Source organism: Hylobates moloch, unplaced genomic scaffold (assembly GCF_009828535.3).
Source record: "Hylobates moloch isolate HMO894 unplaced genomic scaffold, HMol_V3 SCAFFOLD_4, whole genome shotgun sequence".
Taxonomy (NCBI): domain Eukaryota; kingdom Metazoa; phylum Chordata; class Mammalia; order Primates; family Hylobatidae; genus Hylobates; species Hylobates moloch.
In genome coordinates, this window is record NW_026652279.1 from 135,535,446 (window position 1) to 135,556,530 (window position 21,085).

The 21,085-nt window shown below is 35.8% G+C and overlaps 1 long non-coding RNA gene across 1 annotated transcript in view; it reads left to right on the forward strand.

Annotated features, from left to right (window-relative positions):
- LOC116467347 (uncharacterized) overlaps positions 1–18,928 on the forward strand; it is a 118,037-nt gene extending 99,109 nt beyond the window's left edge. Inside the window, exon 6 of the long non-coding RNA XR_004247769.2 lies at positions 17,699–18,928. This is a non-coding gene — a long non-coding RNA (uncharacterized LOC116467347). The remainder of the gene's footprint in view (positions 1–17,698) is intronic.
- The last annotated feature ends 2,157 nt before the right edge of the window (positions 18,929–21,085 follow it).

The following is a 21,085-nucleotide window of genomic DNA, read 5'->3' on the forward strand; positions in this document are numbered from 1 at the left end:
CCACCAGCCTCCCTGCTGAGAAAGCCAGCTGACTCACAGCTTTTCAGAGTTTCAGGGAGCCTGTAGCAGTGATGCAGTTCCTTCAAAGTGTCTGTGGATTCTCTCAGCTTTCCTGTATGTTGCTGTGGTAACATACCAGGAGTAATACACAGAAGTTCACAATGTGAGTCTCCACATGCTACTGTGTCTGTGCGAGTGGGAGCTGCAAGCTAGTCCTGCCTCTTATCCACCATCTTCTCTTCTAGTTGTGTATTTAAACATAGGAAAGGTAATATGCTGCACTATGACATTATGATGACTACAATGTCACTAGGTGGTAGAAAATTTTCAGTTTCATTAATGATCTTAAGGGTATATACTGTCCATTGTTGACCCAATTGTATATCATAGTGGTCCTATGAAATTATAATACTGTATTTTTACTATACCTTTTTATTTTTTACTTTTCTTTTTTACTATACCTCTTTTTTGGTAAAATGTTCAAATCTTTTGTGTGATTTTTATTAGATTGTTCTGTATATTTGTGGAAAAAATATGTTTTATAGATACAGTTGTTGCTTTAAAAAACTGTTTGACAATGTTTATCTTTGAAATGTTCAGACAACTTTAAAAAATAATTATGGAAATGTTTGCATTTACAGCTAGCGTTCTCTATTTGTTTTCTATTTGCCTCATCCATTCTGTGTTACTTTATTTCCTGTTTACCCATTTTGTTTCAGTTGCATACTTTTTAGTATTCTATTTTATTTCTGCTGTTGATTTAATCATAATTATTTGTATTATTATTTGTGTAGTTGCTTAAGTATTAACAAAATGTATCCTCAGCTTATCACAGCCTATCTTTAAATAATAATATATTGCTGTATGTGCAATATAAGAACTTCATAAGAACACCTTTTCATTTCTTCCCTACCATACCCTTTGGACTATTATTTTCATACATTTTATTTCTACATATATTACAAACTACACACTAACTTACTGTTTTTAAAACAGTAAATTACCTCTTGAATTTTTTCTTTCTTTTCTTTTTTTTTAAAAAATTAACAGTTTCCTCCTTGTGTTCAGCCTCTCAGTTTTTTTATTTTTTATTTTTACACATGTGGCATACATGTGCAGGATGTGCAGGTTTGTTACATAGGAAAACGTGTGTCGTGGTGGTTTGCTGCACCTATCAACCCATCACCTAAGTATTAAGCCCTGCATGCATTAGCTATTTTTCCTGTTCTCTCCCTCCCATGCCTCGCCCTCCACCTAGACAGGTTCCAGTGTGTGTTGTTCCCTTCCCTGTGTCCATGTGTTCTCATCATTCAACTCCCACTTGCAAGTCAGAACATGTGGTGTTTGGTTTTCTGTTCCTGTGTTAATTTGCTGAGTATAATGGCTTCTAGCTCCATCCATGTCCCTGAAATGGACATGATCTTGTTCCTTCTAATGGCTGCATAGTATTCCATGGTGTATATGTACCACATTTTCTTTATCCAGCCTATCACTGATGGGCATTTGGGTTGATTTCATGTCTTTACTATTGTGAATAGTGCTGCAATGAACATATATGTGCAAGAATTTTTTTCATTTGAAATAATTTTATATATAGAAAAGTTGCAAAAATGATACAAAGAATTCATGTATTCTTTCATCCAGCTTCCCTTAATACTAACATCTTATATTAGCAAGGATAATTATCAAAACAAAGAAATTGACTTTGGCATAATACTTTTAAGCAAACAATAGACGCTCCTTGAATTCCATTAGTTTTCTAGTAGTTCATTGCTTCTATCTCAGGATCCAATCCAGTATTCCACATTGCAGTTACTTTTTATGTCTCTTTAGTCTCCTCTAATCAATGCTAATTCTTGAATTTGACACTTTTAATGAATAATGGTCAGTTATGCTGTAGAGTGTCTCTCAATTTGGTTTTAACTGTAGTATTCTTGTGATTAAATTGATACATCTTTGGCAAGTACAGTGTAGAAGTGATGTTGTGTCCTTCCCAGTGCATCATATCAGGGTGTACATGATGTCAATATGTCTCATTACAGATGATATTAACTTTAATCATTTTCACTAAAATATTGTCTGCCAGGTTGCTCCACCATAAAGTTATCACTTTCCTTGTTGCAATTAATAAATATCTTGGGCAAAATACTGTGAAACCACTCAAATATCATTTTTCTGAAAACTGTGCTCGCTGATTTTAGCCGTCATCAGTGAGTTTTGCCTGCAGCAATTATTACTATGATACTTGTTTGAGGTTGATTTTGTATTTCCCTCATTTCTTTTATATTTGTTAATTGAAATTTTTCTGTAATGAAGAACTATTTATTCTCCCATGTTTATTTATGTATTCAATTATTTAAAATAAATTGTGAAGTCATAAATGTTTACTCCTTTGAATATTATTTAATATTATCATTTTTAATTTTGTGACTCATGCTATTCTAGCGTTTTCTGACACCATGATATATTTCAGGTTCATTTTATTTTATTTTAATTTTTGCATCAGCCTTGGAATCAACTGCTTCTCTGACAAGCCATGGTTCTTTTGATTGGCAAATGGTATTTAGAAACAAAGATCCAGGCACAGAGTGCTTGTTATGGAAGTGTTATTGTTTTTAGGATCTCTCAAATGACAGGGTTTGGAAATATATGCTAGTATACAACTCACACATATATACAATTCTGCATTTATATTTCTATATATATCTTAACATATGTTAATGCTCATGAATTCATAGTTATGCCTCCAATTATAATCTGACACTATAGGGTTAATTCTGTCCACCTTTTTCTTATTTGTAACTTCTTTCTTTGACAATGGAAACAGAGTCTCTTTATCTACAATGTATTTACTTATTTGTTAGATCATTGTATACACATGCTCCTATCAGAAACAGATTTACTAAGTACATTTGTGAATAGTTACTTATATGTTTAGCTTTATAATGTCCATGCCAAATTCTAAGTTACTTAGATTAGTTCTTTTCTACTTCATTCCATTCAGTGTGGTTATCCTATTCACTTGTAATATATTTAGGTTTATCTCTTACTGTCTTGTATTCAGTTTTGGGATCCCCCAACAACTTGAGTGATTTTAATAACTATTTAGTTTTATGGGTATTTGAGACTTTATTATGATTCTAAAAATCAAAGCTATACTGAAAGTATACCCAGAGAAATATTGTGAAGGAAAGGAAAATATTTTCATGTTTGTGCACAATTGGGGCTTCCTGAGTAATGAAAATTAGGACCTGGATTAAAAGATAAGTCTTGGAAATTAAAGGGTATTAGACCACAAGACATTTGCTCCTACTGTGAGTAGTAAAACTTATCATTCTAGAGCCAACTGTTTGCATTGCAGGGTAGGAACTTTCTCCTTTATCTTCCTGAGAGACTTTGTTTTATTTCAAATGGGGAAGAGACCTAGAGCCCTAACGCCTGTCATTTACATTGCATGTTATTGTAGACAACTAGGGAGTGGATATTGCCTTTCCTCTGGCAGAAAAGAATAGAGGGCAGCTTTTCTTCTCCTACATAAGCTGTCAGGCTCAGAATTTTGGAGGTATTCTCCTTCAGGACCCACCTCATATATATATATATGGTAACATTTGGTTTTTGTGCTTTGTCCCTAGGATATTAGGGCAAGAGGAACTGATGTGGTTATTACTATAAGTAATAATAATTTGCCTTGATCCAGAAACCTCATTTTTGTATCCTGTATTAGTCTGTTCTCATGCTACTATGAAGAAATATCCGAGACTGGGTAATTTATAAAGGAAAGAGGTTTAATTGACTCACAGCTCCGCGTGGCTGGGGAGGCCTCAGGAAAGTTAAAATCATGGCAGAAGGGGAAGCAGACACGTCCTTCTTCACGTGGTGGCAGGAGAAGTGCAGAACAAAGGGAGGAAAAGACCTTTATAAAACTATCAGACCTCATGAGAACTCACTCAGTATCATGAGAACAGCATGGGGAATCATGATTTAATCATCTCCCACAAGGTCCCTCCCCCAGCACGTGGGGATTACAATTGGGATTATGATTCAAGATGAGATTTGGCTGGGGACACAGAGCCAGACCATATCATTATAAAAAAGATAAATATATACATTAAAAACTTATTAAGAAATATTGCTTCCTCTTAAATCTCTACTACTGTAATCCATTTTCCCCTTCTTTTTGTCATTTCCTACCCACTCCCTGTTGGAATGAATCTTTTAAGTTTACGATTCATCTCTCTTGTATTTCTTTTGCATAAATGATGTATATTTTCTATCTTCTTTCCTTCTTGTTTTAATACAATAGCTCTACTGAGATATAATTCACATACTGTAACATTAACCCATTTCAAGTGTACATGCTTTTAGGGTATTCACAGGGTTGGGTAATCATCACCATAATCAATTTTGGAATAGTTTCATCATCCCTAAAAGAAACTCTGTAGACATAATTTGTTATTCTCCATACCCCTCCTCCCAGCCCTAGATAACAACTAATTTATATGGTCTTTAGTGACTGGTCTCCTGCATGCAACATATTTTCAAGATTCATCCATGTTTTTGCATCAATCAGTACTTTATTCCTTTTTATTGCTGAATAATTTTTCACTGTATGTATATACCGTGTTATTTATCCATTCGTCAGTTGATGGGCATTTTGGTTGTTTCCATTTTGAGGCTACTATAAATAAGGCTGCTACGAACATTTGTGTACAGCTTTTATGCAAACATGTTTTCATTTCTATTCATACATGAGTAGGAATAGAATTGCTGGGTCATTGATAACTCTATGTTTAACTTTTGATGAATTGCCAGACTGTTTTTCCAAAGCAGCTGCTTTGGAGGTATTAATAGTAGGAATGCACCATTTTACATTCCTACTACTAATAGCAATATGTGGGGGGTTCCAATTTCTCCATATTCTCACCAACTTGTTATTATCTCTTTTTAATTATAGTTATTCTAGTATTCCTTTCTTTCTCATATGACATATAGAATCTTATGTCATAAGATTATGACATAATGCTTCGTAATTTGCTTTTTTCCACTTACTGATATAGCCTGCAAAAAACAAGTCATCTTAGAGGAATTTTCCTCATTCTTTTTATAGCTGCATAGTATTCCATTGTGTAAATGTATCATAATTTATTCAATCCCTCTCCAACACATGGATATTTGGTTTATTACCACTAGTTTGCAAATATGAACAATGCAGCAATAAATAACCCTATGCATATTATTTAAGCCTATTCATAATATTCATATTATTAAAAAAGTGTTTTCAGGATATATATGTGGTTGTGCTAAATATTGTCAAATTTTCATCCAGAAGGCATAGACCAATTTTCATTCACATAAGCAGTGTATGAGAAAATTTGTTTGCTATAGCCTTGTCAACAGAATTTACTGTCTTGCTTTAGAGGTTTGCCAGGCTGATAGGTGAGAAATGGTGTCTTAGTGTTGTTTAATTTCTCTAATTTTAGTGAGACTGAAGGCTTTTTATGTTTCTTATGTCATTTTTGAATATTTTTAGTGAATTTTCTGTTCTCTTAATTATTTTTTAAAGAGGTTAATAAATAACAAAACAATCTTTTATATTTATTCACATTTATGATTTCTAGCATTCTGTTTTCTATGGATTCTAATTTCCATCTGGTGTCATTTTCTTTTAGCTTGAAGAACTTCCTGTAACATTTCTCTTAGTGTAGGTGTGTTAGGAACACATTTTCTCAGCTTTAGTTTTTCTAAAAATGTGTTTACTTTGCCTTCATTTTTTTGATGATATTTTGCTAGATAGAGAATCTAGCCTGCTGGTTATTTTCTTACAGTACTCTATGTTGTTCCATTGTCTTTTGGGTTATGCCTTTTCTGATAAGAAGTTTGCAGACATTCTTATTTGTTTTCCTGCTGATGTCAGCCTTTGGTATACACCCCAGGGCTCTCAGTAAGGACCTCTGGCTAAGAGTTTTTAGGTCGGCATAGTGCTGTATTCTCTCTGTACCTCCCTCAAATTTTTAATGTCACAGTTACCCACACTTTGCAATTAAATGCTTATAAATGATTTGGCTGGCACCTCATCATCCTACTATTTTTCTAGAGATGAGAGCAGCCCCGGATCTTTTCTCCCGTATGAAAATTTTGTTACTTTCTGGAATTTTATTCACTCAGGTTTCTTTGTGTACTCAACTTTGCAATGAATTAAAAGTAAAAGACTATGGTTTTGTAACTGCTCCAGCTTGGTTCAGTTGTTAGGATGATAACAATAGTTTCTTATGATATGGATCTAATGGAACCTAAGTCCATGGCTTTTAATGAGAATGTTTGTAGTAACTGTGTTTAGATCATTTGTACACACAGCCAATATGTGCTTATTCGACAACACTCACTCATTGAGCTCCGCTCTTAAGATATGATTACCCTTTGTTTTGCTGTAGGAAATGTGAGTTTTTGCAAGGAGAGGCAAAGTTTAATTGTCAAACCTGGAAATAATTGAATCTATAGTCCTCTATGATAACAAAAGGGTGATTGACTTGAGTTTTAAAAGCTTAGCATTGTTAAAGAGATTCCAACAATATCATGTTTAAAACGACGACATTAAATAGTAATGAAACACTTTAGTCATAAAATAAAGCAGATTTTGGCCGGGCGTGGTGGCTCACGCTTGTAATCCCAGCACTTTGGGAGGCCGAGGTGGGCGGATCACGAGGTCAGGAGATCGAGACCACGGTGAAACCCCGTCTCTACTAAAAATACAAAAAAAAAATAAAATAAAATAAAAAAAATAAAGCAGATTTTAATGCTTTATCACCTCCAATAAATTGCAGTTTTGTTTTTTTTTTTGAATCTCTGTTGAGCTGACACTTCATGCACAGACATCCAGCAATGCTCAAATGCAAGACCATGAAAAAATAAAATTTGGCCGAATGAATGCAGATTTCTAGTTTGTATTACTTTCTCTTCTGTTATGGTATATGTTAAAGAAGAGATTTAATCAGTTTCACCCGTAAGATCATGTCACTGCCGCAAAAGATTTTAATGGTCAAGAAAAGTTTAGGCCATAGTTTTCATTTGTATTAGAAGGTATAGTGACTTACATTATTTTATTGTGTTGAATTTAAGATGCAATCATTTGCATAAATGACCAAAATATTTCATTTCAAAGAGTAACATTTCTAACATTTCTTTTGTTTTCCAAAAGAGTAGGAATTCAAGACGGATTATGCTACTTTTCATTTGAATAATGTCAGATATCAGGAAGAGAAATAAATTGCCTTTGCATTTAATTGCATCACAACTGATTTTGGCATAATGAGATATTTTAGTTTTTCAGAAAATATTAGTGTGCTGCAAAATCAATGTTCTTTCTATTATTTTTTCCAAGGTGAATAATCTAAATGTATTTGTTTTTATTTAGCAATTGATGATTTAATAACATAAGGTTATTCATAGCTCGTTTAGAAAAGTCTCTGAATGTTTCATTCTCTTGGTGTTTAAAAACCCTTTCAATTATTTTTATGTTTGGGCAGAATTTGTGTAAGCTGAGTGCCCTTTGCCCAAGGCATACTTTCTCCATGTTTATTTTTCTGCCCATTGCTTCAAATGAGATGGGATGAAGTATATGCAGAGACGGTTGCTTTTTATTTTCCACGTTCTTATCTTGCCCATAGAAAAATTGAGAGTAGCCAGGCCCAGCGCGGTGGCTCACGCTTGTAATCCCAGCACTTTGGGAGGCCGAGGCGGGCGGATCACGAGGTCAGGAGATCGAGACCACGGTGAAACCCCGTCTCTACTAAAAATACAAAATAATTAGCCGGGCTTGGTGGCGAGCGCCTGTAGTCCCAGCTACTCGGAGAGGCTGAGGCAGGAGAATGGCGTGAGCCTGGGAGGCGGAGCTTGCAGTGAGCCGAGATTGCGCCACTGCACTCCAGCCTGGGTGACAGAGCGAGACTCTGTCTCAAAAAAAAAAAAAAAAAAAAAAGAAAAATTGAGAGTAGCCATCAGCCAAAAATATGTTGGCCTTTGGGGAAAGTCCTACGTGTGTGTAGCAGGGGTGAGAGGAGATATGCAGAGTGAGAAACTGCCTTTTCTCTCTCCCTTTTCACTAAATACCCTCCTCACATGGAGGATTGTATCTGAGTTCTTTATCATCACTTCTGCTACAACATGGCAGGCCAAGAGGATGAGAGCAGCACAGGGAGAAGAGGGACCGAGAAAGACAGGAAAAAAATACTTCATGCCTTGAGTTTGTTGAAGTTTTATCCTACCCAGGCCAGGTGGGAGGAGAGATGTAGTCTGTGTGACTTCATCTTATATGACCTGCCAGGCACTCTAGGAGTGAACAAAACTTTCCCCACTGACAATGTGGTGGAATGGAAGATAAAAAGACTCTGTTTGTTGAAGCCTTTATAACTTATCTTATTATCTTAATCTCTGCAATTTGCTCTTCATAAAATTCTAGGGTAAGCATAACCCAGACTGTTATTTGACTTTACCTGTGAGGTGACTGAACTGAGAGGATAGTTAATCAGGTTTATACAGTCTGCAAATGGCAGAGCCAGACTCAAACCCAGGATGCAGACTTCAATTTCTTCTGTGACTCAATAGTGCTACCCTGTCCCCACTTTTCTACCTGAAATTCACCTATGTGGGTGATTCAGGTTTGAACTTCTGGGAGCGCTCAGTACTTGAATGTATATTAAATACATCTGTGTGTATTGTTCTAATTGTTTTTTTTACTAAATCCATTAGCAAAATTGCTTTAGGTAAAGGAGAAAAGTTGTACCAGATAGATCGAAAGAAATGCAAAAGAGAATCAAGAAATATGAATTCTCAAGTACCCTGAGTTTTCCTACTAGGACTTTGTTCTCTGGTCTCTTTTTAGCTCTCCATCCTGTTTTGTAGTTTAATAATCAATTCCCTTGTTTCCTATCCTGCAGTCAAATAATGTTTAATAACTACAGGCATTTTAGTTTATTGTTTGTCCAGTCATTTTTATTTATTTATTTAGACAGGGTATCACTCTGTTACCCAGGCTGCTGCAGCCTCAATCTCTTCTGCAAAAGCGATCCTCCTGCCTCAGCCTCCAGAGTAGCTGGGACTACAAGCATGCACCACCACACCTGACTAATTTTTTTCTTTTAATTTTTTTTTTTTTTTTTAGAAACAGTCTCACTATGTTGCCCAGGCTAGTCTTTAACACCAGATCTCAAGCAATCTCCCACCTTGGCCTCCCAAATCCCTGCTGGGATTATAGGTGTGAGCCACTGCATCCAGCCTGTCTATTCATTTGTTCAGCACTTATTGAATCCTGTCTAGATACTAATCATTGCATTTGCCTTAGGGATTAAAAAATAAAAAGCAATTCCTGTTTTCAGGGAGCATGTCACATTGTGAACAACGCAGAGAATTTAGCAGAGACCATGATCTTTCTATTGGTTAAAAGTAAAGATTATATACATTAGTTTGTCTTTCCCTGTGACACTCTCCTTTCCTATTGCTGCATGACTCAAGCAAATGGAACTCTACTTTTCCATATGCCTACTGATTCTGAATGGCTCTGCAAAAGCCCAGGGTTCTATCTATCTGTTATGTAAACTCAGGCAGGATGTGTCTTTTCATTCACAGAGCTTCTCAAAACTGTTTCTCTTCTCTAGAAAATATTCCATATCTATCTCTGTGCAACCATTGCCCAGTATTATTTTGTAGAACAATACATTTTGCTATTGTGATGAGATTTCATTTTCTGTTAGAGTGGAGGCTCTCAAAGTGTGGTTTGTGGAAGCTTGGGGGGTCCCTAGGAGTCTGTGAAGCCAAAACTATTCATAACAGTAAGAATGTATTTGCTCTTTGCACTGTTTTGACATTTGCCCTGGTGGTGCCAAGCCATAGTGGGTTAAATTGTGGTGCCTTAGCACAGGTATAGGCAGTGGGCCCAACTGTTGGCAGAAGTCATTGCAGTCTTCATCACTACAGAACAAAAAAATGAAGCCAGTTTGCCCTGAGCATGCCCTTGAAAAGGCAGTATAAATAATCACTTTTATTACATTTTGGCTTCAAGTGCACATGTTTTCAAGTATATTCTGCATAAACCACTCTACTGCACAATGCAGTATGAGAGTTGCCTCAAATAAAGCACTTGTGCAATTGTTTTGGTTGTGAGTTGAACTAGCTGGGGTTTACACAGAACACTATTTTTACTTGAAAGAATAACTGACTAGGTATGTTTTTTCAGTCTTGTTATTTGGTAGGTATTTCCTCAAAAATGAATGAAGTGAGCTTGTTGGGAAGACACTGACAGTATATGTTGTCCATAATGAAACCCAACTGCTCAAGTGAAAAATTAGAATTTTGTAAGACTTGTATTTGCTACCATAAACTTGAAAGATTATCAATACTTAAAGATGGTTCTGATGAGATTAGTAATGATATTAAGAATTGTGGGCTTTTACCCAAATCTTATAATTAGATATTTAACATTTAGAAAATCTGCGTAAGAAATATTTTTCAAAGGACTGATTTGTGATAGTACAAAATCACATGTGGGTGAAAGTTTAAAGTGCAAAATAGTCCAATAGATTTTAATGTAACAGAGTGAAAAAGTTTTATTATGGTATCAGATTCCATATTGCAGCTAACCTTAAGGAAATCATCACTTGGTGAGTTTTGGTTTAGTATCAAAGGAGAATAGCCGCAGTTATCAGAAAGATTCTAAAAGATATCCTTCTTCCTTTTTCAACTATATACCTCTGTGAGGCTGTATTTTATTTTTTATTTACTTCAATCAAAAAACCCCAACACCACTCTATATTGTATATTATAATAAACTGAATGTTGAAACAGATACAAGAGACCAAGTGTTTTCTTTTAAGCCAGACATTAAAGAGATTTGCAAAAATGTAAAATAATGCTACTCTTATAATTAAATATTTTTATTTAAAAATATATAATTATTTTTCATAAAATTGCTATTTATGTTAACATTTAACTGGATAGTTATTAATTTAAAAATGAATTAATAAGTATACACCTTAACATTTCTCAGTTTAAAATTTTGAATATTGATATTGTTGATATTGATACCACTATAAACAAAAGCTTTTTGCTGCTCTTAATAATTTACAAAATCTTTTTATTGTGAGTTTCTTTAGATGTATAAAAAAGTTGTAAAAACAGTACAGAGAGTTTTCAAACATCCTCCTTGCAGCTTCTCACAATGAGAACATCTTACATAACCAAGATATACTTAACTGATCAGTAAATTAACATTAGTACAATGCCATTAACAAATAAAAACCCCATTTAAGCTTTACTTGCTTTTCCATTAATGTCTTTTTTTTTTTTGGCCCCAGGAACTGATTCAGAATCCCCTATCACATTTTGTTATTACTTTTGCTTGGTCTCCTGCTGTCTGCAACAGTTTTTCAGTCTTCCTTCATTTTCAAGAGTGTGAAAGGATCCCAAGACCAAAAGTCTGGGAACTGCTGGTTTAGAGTCACAATACTGACTGCTCAGAATGACTTTTGTAAGTAAAAGCACTTTTAGTCTGTAGATATACATGAAATTGTACACATCATTTAAAGTATTTTTATTTAAGCAAATTTAAAAATTCTTCCTGTGCTGATAACTTGGCTAATTATTATTAGATGTAGTTCAAAACAAGCTAACGGTTAACCCGGATAATTCTTGTCTATTTTAAGAATAGACATGTCTAACAATTGTACTTAAAATAATTCCCACCAAAAGACTCATAGCAACTTATTTTGGTGATCTAAAGTATGATCTGGCCAGCTCTAAAAATATTACTGACATATCTCTACATGGAATTAACTTACCAGTGAGATTATCATATTTTGTGTTTGATCTATTAAGGCTGAAGTTTGGCTTTGTCTAAATAAATCTTATTTTAATAAATAATAAATAATAAATAAAAAATTAATAAATAAAAATTAATAAATGATTTAATTAATACATCTTATTATTTTTTATGCTTCAAAATATGCTGAATCAACAAGTCAGAGAAAAACTGAACATTGACTGGAAACAATTACCCATTCGTTTTCCTGGAGACTCTCTCAATAGCTTACACAGGAGCACATTCTATTTCCAGGTCTGTTTGACACAGCAGCAGAGATGACCTTAGTTTGTACAAACTCATTCCTTATGAAAACATGACAGTTCAGAATTAAGAGAAGGCATATTATATTTTAAAAATTATTCAATAACTTACGTTCAATTATAATGGAACTTTGATAATGCTAACATTTGACAACTGGCCTAAGAAACTGCCAGATTTTCTATACAAGTTCTTCCTACCTTTAATTCTATAAAACAATATGTCAGCCCAGGGAACTGGACTTCGGTGACACATCTAAATCCTTATAATGACAAGGCTTTAGTATATTATTCCTTTCTTATTGATGCACATGCTTTGCTTGTCTTAATGGGTTTTAGCAATAGTTTATTTAATCATTAGAGAAACACAAGTAGAAATTAATACATTTAGTAAAGAAAATATTCTTTTGTAATTATTTTATTGAAGGTTTGATAATTGGTGTTTAGTATTGTAAAGTTTTGTTTCAGAAAAGATTTATGGTCTTTTCTCAAAATTTATGAGAGATTTAAGTTAAATAAGTACTATATTGAATATTTTACAACTTCAAAAAATTATGTTAAAATGAATTTGAGATTGTAATGAGAACGGAAGAAGAAAGCTACTTCAGAGTTGATATTGCCTTGATAGCAGCTGAATTCCTTAGCAAAAACCTGCAATCAGCGAAGGGTACCAATCACATATACTTAAAATGGGTAGAAGAAATTCAGCTTCTGGGATTTTCCTTTTTCTTTTGTTTGCCTGATGTATTAGTCCATTTTTATGCTGGTCATAAAGACATACCCGAGATTGGGAAGAAAAAGAGGTTTAATTGGTCTTACAGTTCCACATGGCTGGGGAGGCCTCAGAATCATGGTGGGAGACTAAAGGCATTTCTTACATGACAGTGGCAAGAGAAAATGAGAAGGATGCAAAAGCACAAAGCCCTGGTAAACCCATCAGTTCTCGTGAGACTTATTCACTACCACGAGAACAGTATGGGGGAAACTGCCCCCATGATTCAAATTATCTCCCACCAGGTCCCTCCCACAATACATGGGAATTATGGGAGTACAATTCAAGATGAGATTTGGGTGGGGACACAGAGCCAAACCACAGTGTTCTGCTGTGGCCCCTCCAAATCTCATGTCCTCACATTTCAAAACCAATCATGCCTTCACAACAGTCCCCTAAAGTTTTAACTCATTTCAGCATTAACCCAAAAGTGCACAGTCCAAAGTCTCATCTGAGACAAGGCAAGTCCCTTCAACATATGTATGAGCCTGAAAAATCAAAAGCAAGCTTGTTACTTCCTAGATACAATGAAGGTACAGGTATTGGGTAAATGCAGCTATTCCAAAGGGGAGAAACTGGCCAAAACAAAAGGGTTACAGGGCCCATGCAAGTCCAAAATCCAGCAGGACGGTCAAATTTTAAAGCTCCAAAATGATCTCCTTTGACTCCGGGTCTCACATTCGGGTCATGCTGATGCAAGAGGTGGGTTCCCATAGTCTTGGGCAGTTCTGCCCCTGTGGCTTTGCAGGGTATAGCCCCCTCCCAGCTGCTTTCACAGGCTGGCATTGAGTGTCTGTGGCTTTTCCAGGCACACGGTGCAAGCTGTTGGTGGATCTACCATTCTGGGGTCTGGAGGATGGTGGCCCTCTTCTCACAACTAGGCAGTGCTCCAGTAGGAACTATGTGTGGGGGCTCTGACCCCACATTTCCCTTCTGCACTTCCCTAGCAGATGTTCTCCATGAGTGCCCCACCCCTGAAACAAACTTTTCCCTGGGCATCCATGCGTTTCCGTACATTCTCTGAAATCTAGGCGGAGGTTCCCAAACCTCAATTCTTAACTTCTGTGCACCTACAGGCTCAAGACCACATGGAAGCTGCCAAGGCTTGAGGCTTTCACCCTTTGAAGCAACAGCCTGAGCTGTACCTTGGCCCCTTTTAGTCATGGCTGGAGTGGGTGGGACACAGGGCACCAAGTCCCTAGACTTCACACAGCAAGGGGACCCTAGGCCCAGCCCACGAAACCAGAAACCATTTTCTCCTAGGCCTCCAGGCCTGTGAAGGCTGCAGTGAAGTCCTCTGACATGCCCTGGAGACACTTTCCCAATTGTCTTGGGGATTAACATTTGGCTCCTCATTACTTACACAAATTTCTATTGGCAGCTTGAATTTCTCCTCAGAAAATGGGATTTTCTTTTCTATCACATTGTCAGGCTGCAAATTTTCCAAACTTTTATGCTCTGCTTCTCTTATAAAACTGAATGCCCTTAACAACACCCAAGTAACCTCTTGAATGCGTTGGGGCTTAGAAATTTCTTCCACCAGGTACCCTAAACCATCTTTCTCAAGTTCAAAGTTCCACAAATCTCTAGAGCAGGGGCAAAAGGCTGCCAGTCCCTTTGCTAAAACATAACAAGAGTCACCTTTGCTCCAGTTCCCAACAAGTTCCTCATCTCTGTCTGATAACACCTCAGCCTGGACCTTATTGCCCATATCGCTATCAGCATTTTGGGCAAAGCTATTCAACAAGTCTCTAGGAAGTTCCAAACATTCCCACATTTTCCTGTCTTCTTTTGAGCCCTCCAAACTGTTCTAACCTCTGCCTGTTACCCAGTTCCAAAGGCACTTCCACATTTTCAGGTAAGTTTTCTGCAGCGCCCCACTTTGGTGGTACCAATTTACTGTATTAGTCTGTTTTCATGCTGTTGATAAAGACATACCGGAGACTGGGAAGAAAAAGAGGTTTAATTGGACTTACAGTTCCACATGGCTGGGGAGGCCTCAGAATCGTGGTGGGAGGCTAAAGGCACTTTTTACATGATAGCAGCAGAGAAAATGAGAAAGATGCAAAAGCAGAAACCCCCGATAAACCCATCAGATCTCATGAGACTTATTCACTACCATGAGAACAGTATGGGGGAAACTGTCCCCGTGATTCAAATTATCTCCCATTGGGTTCCTCCCACAACACATGAGAATTATGGGAATACAATTCAAGATGAGAATTGGTTGGGGACACAGAGCCAAACCATATCACCTGATGACTGATATGGAAGGAAAATAGTAAGGAAAGTCGAGAGAGAATTATTCTTAATATTTATATATACAAACTTCAGGAAAACCTTTACTAAACTCACATCCAGCTGGTTTGAAACAAAGAATGTGCCTCAGGTTACATCAACTGATTACCTATTCCTTTGACCTAATAGTGCCAAGCACTCTTCTAGTTTCTGAATGATATATATTCTATCCATTCATACAAGAAAACATTTCTTCAGTGACTGTTATGGGTTAGACAACATGCCGGGCAATATAGTTGCAAAGATGAAAGAAATTCAGCCTCTGCCCACAAGGAGCTCACAGGTTAATTACAGACACAATCATACAAACATAACATGGAACTAGCAGTAAAAGACTGAGTTTATACTTCAAGAACTAAGTGCTACCAGTCCATTGTAAACTGAGTGATCATGGAAGTCACCAAGGAAGTGCAGCTTCATTTGGACTTTGCAGCAAGGGATGGTTTTGCATAGGTGGAGGTGGGAAGGCAGAGGTCATTCTAGGTGGGAAGATTAAAGACATGGAAGAAAATATACAAGAAGTGACACAAAGCTTAACGAGGGGAGGGTGCTCTACTATATTTTCTCTTTCACTGGCTTCCAATTCAAAGACAGTAGTCTTGGTATTGCTAAGATAATTTTGATGGCACTCTACAAAATTAATGTTTCATGCAACTTACAACTCTTACGTATTTCTCCCTGTTATTTCCCTTCTCTTTGAATCTCACTTTCATCTTTTTTTTTCTCTCGCACTTTTTAGCTTCCATCTATGGTTCCAATAGACATTGTTCAGGTGCATTAATGGCTTTGCTTTTGTAGAAGTTCTTAAGCTCCTTATATCTTCAGGACAGGTGAGAATTGGGAGGGAGGGTGCTGGTAGGTGACTGCGATTAAAAAGTTTCTTCCAAATAAAATTCTTAACCTTTGGCACATGATATATTCCTCAAAAGAAAAATTTAATCTTTTCTTAAGGCTTATACTGTAAAAAAAAATACTCTTGGTCTTTGTAGTATATGAAAAAATTGATATCTCTTTTTAGGAGACCACTTAAACAAGCCAAATATCGTGGTGAATAGTCAAAGAAAAAAAGATTTGACTGTGATATCAATTTTAGAAAATGAAACTGTATATTATGCAATGTATTATAATTCCATCTATATGTTAACTCTTAACATGACTCAGAATGAATCAAAGATTAATTTTGATTGCTGTAAATTTTCAGACAAATTAATATATTAAGATATTATCATTTTCATTTCATCTTTGACTGTGTAGTGTAATTATAAAGTCATTTGTCCTGAAGATCAATCTCTAATCCTTTGTTAGTCATCATTCTTGTTTCTTTATCATTCCGTCTATTTTCTCTAGACTGTTCACTAGTCTAACTTTCCTAAGCATTAATTTGTGAAAGTTTCTGTGTATGTTTCATGCAATCTTCCAATTTTAATTTCTCTGTGCAAGTTGGTTTGCATGGCATTATCAGATGTCCCAAATCAATAAGAGACAGTTGCCCAAAGGTATCACTAAACACTGGAGTCATCTAGGAAGTAGTGTGAATTTATTAGTGAATGTTTTCAGATTAGGATTTCTTTTGCTTATGTGTGCAACATCAGAACAGAAGGCACACATAGAATGAATAGTTGGATAACAAGGGGACCTTTCTGCCCATGTATGGAAGCTCCCAAGTACTTAGTTCCATTTTGGGGATTCATTTTAGGCATCTTCAGAGCTCTGTTTGCTTGGGCAGATAGACACACCATTGATGCAGGGAGAGATTTGAACTGATGGATCCTCTTCTAACCTGTCAGAACACCATGCTTCTCTGCTGAGTTGTGGCTAAGGGATGATACTTAAAAAAAATCAACATGCATCTTTTTATTTATTTGACAAATAAAATTGTGCATATTTATTGTGTACAACATGATGTTTTGAAATATGCATACATTTAGGAATGACTAAATCAAGTTAATAACATGCGTTACATATGTTAACATATGTGTTATATATGCATTACAAAATAACATTGCATTACAACATGCAATTTGTACATACCCAAAATTGTATATCTATGTTTTTTAAAATCAGAAACTTTTTTCATGAAGAGTGAACTGATTTTATTATATGGTTTTAGATTAAGATTTTTTAAAAAAGTATTCTTCCTCTTTTTTTGTTGTTTGTTTAAGCTCCAATTTGTATTTTAATGGTAATACTGACAAAAGCTGTTTTTCATATAATACTGTCATATTTTGTAGTCATCTGTTTGGTTTTACTGTTTAAAAATATCACTTGTATCAACCTCCCCCAAATATATAATTTTTAAAAAAATCTTTTATTTTAAGATAATGATATTATTTTGTTAAGAAAATAGCACAGATTGATTAATAGAAAATGTAAAAAGTACAGGAAAGTGGGGAAAACATCACCAGAACAACTGCTGACATCTCTAATATTTTCTTTCAGTTTCTCCCTATGCTAAGTAGATTTTATGTATTTCAAATCAAACTGCAGATGGTATTATACTTTCCTTTTTTCTCCTTACAGTAGAGAAGAAAGCCTTAAAAACCCTTGAGTGAATGATTGGTATTTACAGACAAGCAAATGTATGGAAGAGAAACAAGAGACCCATCCTGAATCCGCTGAATGAACAAAAGGGGAAATGTCCTGAGGAGTCAGATGGAAGAAGGTTTTCTGGGAAGAGCAGAACAGAGGAGTTGGGGTTCAGACCTCCTGGATCACAAGCAGACGGAAAAGAGCAGTGAGACTTTAAAGTGATTGAGACAAAAATGGAAGTAAAACAGCTTAAGGCTTTCTGAGATTGAGTTCCTGGCAGTGTCATTAGCAGATAGTTTCTTCTGAAGTTCAGGGGAAGAGAAGATGCTTGAAGGACTTTCCAGGGACTGAGTGGGTGGTACAGAGCTAGTGCTGTAGATGCCATGTATACAGGCAAATTCCCCAATGGGTGTTTTCCAATATCAAGTTTAACTCGCATTTAAGATATATGCCAAAGGTAGGTGAATTATTTTGGCCTGTGCTTATAGGTTTATTTCCCTGGATGAAGCTATCTGTCTCTGTCCTAGTGCACTGTAGCAGATGCAGGCTCTTTCCATACAATACATTAAAAGCTGCATCTCATTTTAAATATAGAAACCCTGATCATACAACACATACAAGATTTTTAAGGTCAGCCTTCAGTCGATTTTTTTTGCTTTATTTTTCTTCTGGAGGTCAAAATGAATGGTTAACTGTCTAAGCTGACTGCAGAGAAAGTTACTACTCATTCTAAACGTAGGTTTTTAGAAAAGTGTTCTTGGCAGTTGCTTCCATTGGCTTTTTCAAACTTACATGGGAATCAAGATTCAGAACTGGTACACCAATGGGAAGAGCCTGGAAAATAGACTATTGATCAAGATGAATCTGGTCCAGATACCTTAAGGCCTTTTCGGTGTATTTGAAAGATTATAAGTTTGAACTAACAGAAACTTCAACGCTGTTTTTTCACTAGCCAATGTGTAGTGTACTTTGTTATTCTTTTTTTTCCTGTAATATCTTAATAATATTCCTGGCTGTAAGAAAAAGTTAACACTATACCTATGTTTTGTCTTACTTTATAGACGACCCAAACAATATTTAACAAAAGGATTTTTCTCAAACACTATTTTGAAATCACTATATTAGGCACTATCTTAAATTTATTTCTCAATATGTTTCTTTTTGAAACTTCCACATTTTGGTGTTCTTTTCAGCATCACTCATTTTCTCTCATAATAAAGATACCCAATAACAATATCATAATAAAGATTTGATAACAAATCTCCAGATTTGAAGTGTTTCATTTCACATCTACGTGCTCACAGAGAATTTAGTATGAATATTCCCTGGCCTTAGTTCCTCTAAGCCTAGGATACTTGCAGTCATTTGGCAAATAATTTAATCCATGGCAAACATGAGTTTTAATACAACAGTTATGAGTAGGCAAAAAATAAGTGAACATATTTTGGACTGATTACCAGTGCATTAAAAAAGTAGAGGTTTAAGGATGGGAATAATAAGTTTTTTTGTTTTTAATTTATATAAAAGGAGTGAAAATACAGTAGCTTATAGTACTTACTAGTGTGGGTATACTTTCAGTACTTAATAATTACTAGTTGAATTGCATAATATGGGACTATATCTGACATGGTTTGGCTCTGTGTCCCCTCCCAAATCTCATGTTGAATTATAATTTCCAATATTGGAGGAGGTACTTAGTGGGAGGTGACTGGATCATTGGGGGAAATATTTCCCCCTTGCTGTCCTCATGATAGTGAGTGAGTTCTCACAAGATCTGATGGTTTAAAAGTGTGTGGCATTTCCCCCTTTACTCTTTCTCTCTCCTGCTGGCCATGAGAATAAGTGCTTCCTTCCCCTTCACCTTCTGCCATGCTCGTGTTTCCTGAGGCCTCCTAGCCATGGGCTTCTTGTTCAAGCTGCAGAACTGTGAGTCAATTAAACCTCATTTCTTCATAAATTACTCAGTCTCAGATAGCTCTTTATAGGAGTGTGAGAATGGATTATTAAAATATCTCTAGAATTATGTTTTTGGATATAATTTAAAGATAAACAAATATTGGAAACCTCATTTGATCACATAGACAACAGTAAATGGAAGTTCTACTTTTTCTCCAGGGCCTTTCTTATGCTCATGCAGGGATTATTCACCCAGATATCCTGAAATAAGACATCCAGTTAAGGTACCTGCTATCTCATGTAACTGACAGAAGAAAGTTGAGCATAGAGGTTAAACATTATCTAATATTGTTGGAAAAGCTTCAAAGCATTCATTTTCAAAGCAGCTAATGTAAACCATAATAATCACTAGTAGCACTGTGCCATTTTAAATACTTCAATATTTTGTAGTTATTAGATTCTAAGTAAGTATAAAATGCAGTGAATAAAAATTTTATTTGCCTAAACAGTGTTAGACAATATAAATGAACGAGTTATTTTTTATTCTGCTTAACATTTTCAAGCCAATAAACACTTTACTAAAGTATAGAGTAGCTATTCATTGTTACTCTGTGTCTCATGTTTATGATGTTAGAAATGAGTAGAGATGGTTAGTTGCCTGGGTATCTGTTGAAAATTCTGCTTTAACTATGTATTGTAAAGTTCTGTACATTTCAATGATTTCTTGGAGATTCACTGTCTAGTTCAGTTATAAGTAATTTATAATTCTAACATTAGTCAAAACATTTGTGGGAAATGCTCCCTGACAGTTACAGCTTGACCATGAGAACTGCTTTTAAGGCCTTAATTAGAAAGGTCAGCCTGCATTATTTAAACCCTTCCTATGTATTCTTTGTATGCAATTCTCTTTTCCAGCGATTCCAGGGGATTAAAAGAAAATTCTCACAAAAGTAAACAATAATTTTGGAAAATGTTAATAACTGAACACAAATCTGTAGAACTCTCCTTGCTTTGAGTCTCATTTGTAATACGTTTCTAGCTCAGCATTTGATGGCTAATTCAGGAGGTATTGGTGTTGGGCAGGGTGACCTGTTGAGTCTGATGGTTGTGATTTCTGTTGTTATGGTTTCCTTTTAATTTAATTTGGTCTTGAAGTCTGTCATGAGACTGGCCATAAGCCAAGATAACCACTCTCCAGGAGAGCCCTGACCAGTGGAAAGTTAAATTTGGGTATGTGTGTCAGGTGAGACACAATGAGGAAGTAAAACCAAAATGTATGAAACGGAAGAAATTTATTACTCACAGGACCAAAGAGGCAAGGGATGCTGATGGGAGGACGGCAAGGGATGCTGATGGGAGGAGTGCAAGAAGCCCAGAGGCAGCAGGGAGCTCAACACGTGGATGGTGGGGAAGAGAGACAGAGAAAGAGAGGAACCGGTGAGATTATGTGTTTATTAAGGTACACGGGCATTATTCCTTAGG